The following is a 789-nucleotide window of genomic DNA, read 5'->3' as shown; positions in this document are numbered from 1 at the left end:
AGGGATAAAAAATGTGTTTCTTTTTTTTTTTGGGGGGGGGGGAGTTTTTGCACCAGTTTCTTTTTCTTTAATGTTTATTTCATTTTATAGTTTTAAAAAACAAAATAAATAAATAAAAAACCAGAAAAAAAAAGTCATGAGGCTTCCTGAGACCTCCCATCCCCACCACTCTTCCCATGCACTGGAAAAATGCCGGGACCAGGATCCTCCCCAGTCCCTACTTACCTGGTCCGGGGGGATCCACTGACAGAGCCGCAACTTCTACCTAGGCCTTATGCAAGACCCAGGCTCAGGCTCAGAGGCCCGGCCTCGATACCTAGGCACAGATCCAGGCCTCAACCTCAGCCTTGCATAGACCTAGGCCATGGTAGGTTGCGACCTCAGCCTAGGCTCTGCAAATTCTCAGGCTGGGAAGACTGGTCCCAATGTCCTGCCCTAGGCTTGATGCCAGGGCCTCAGCCACAGCCTAGACTCGATGCTGGGGCCTCAGCCTCTTCCCAGGCCCAACACCCCCACCCAGCCCAGAGGCCAGATCTTGATGGCCTGAGGCTGGGTCCTCACCTAGGGAATAGGCCGAAGCCCAAAGCAGGGGTAGTGGTCTATGCTTGAGTGTGATGCTAGAGTCTCAGTCTGGGCCCGGGCCCGATGCCAAAGCCCCAAATGAGACTCAAGCAAAGGCTCACACCCAAAAAAGTTTGCTGGAGTTGCAAAATTTCCCGACTTCACTTACATTATCCTTCGGGGATCTGATGTTGTGACCTGATGCCAGGGCCCGACTCGTAGGCCAGG

Source organism: Rhinatrema bivittatum, chromosome 3, assembly GCF_901001135.1.
Source record: "Rhinatrema bivittatum chromosome 3, aRhiBiv1.1, whole genome shotgun sequence".
Lineage (NCBI taxonomy): Eukaryota > Metazoa > Chordata > Amphibia > Gymnophiona > Rhinatrematidae > Rhinatrema > Rhinatrema bivittatum.
This window is presented reverse-complemented; position numbering follows the sequence as displayed.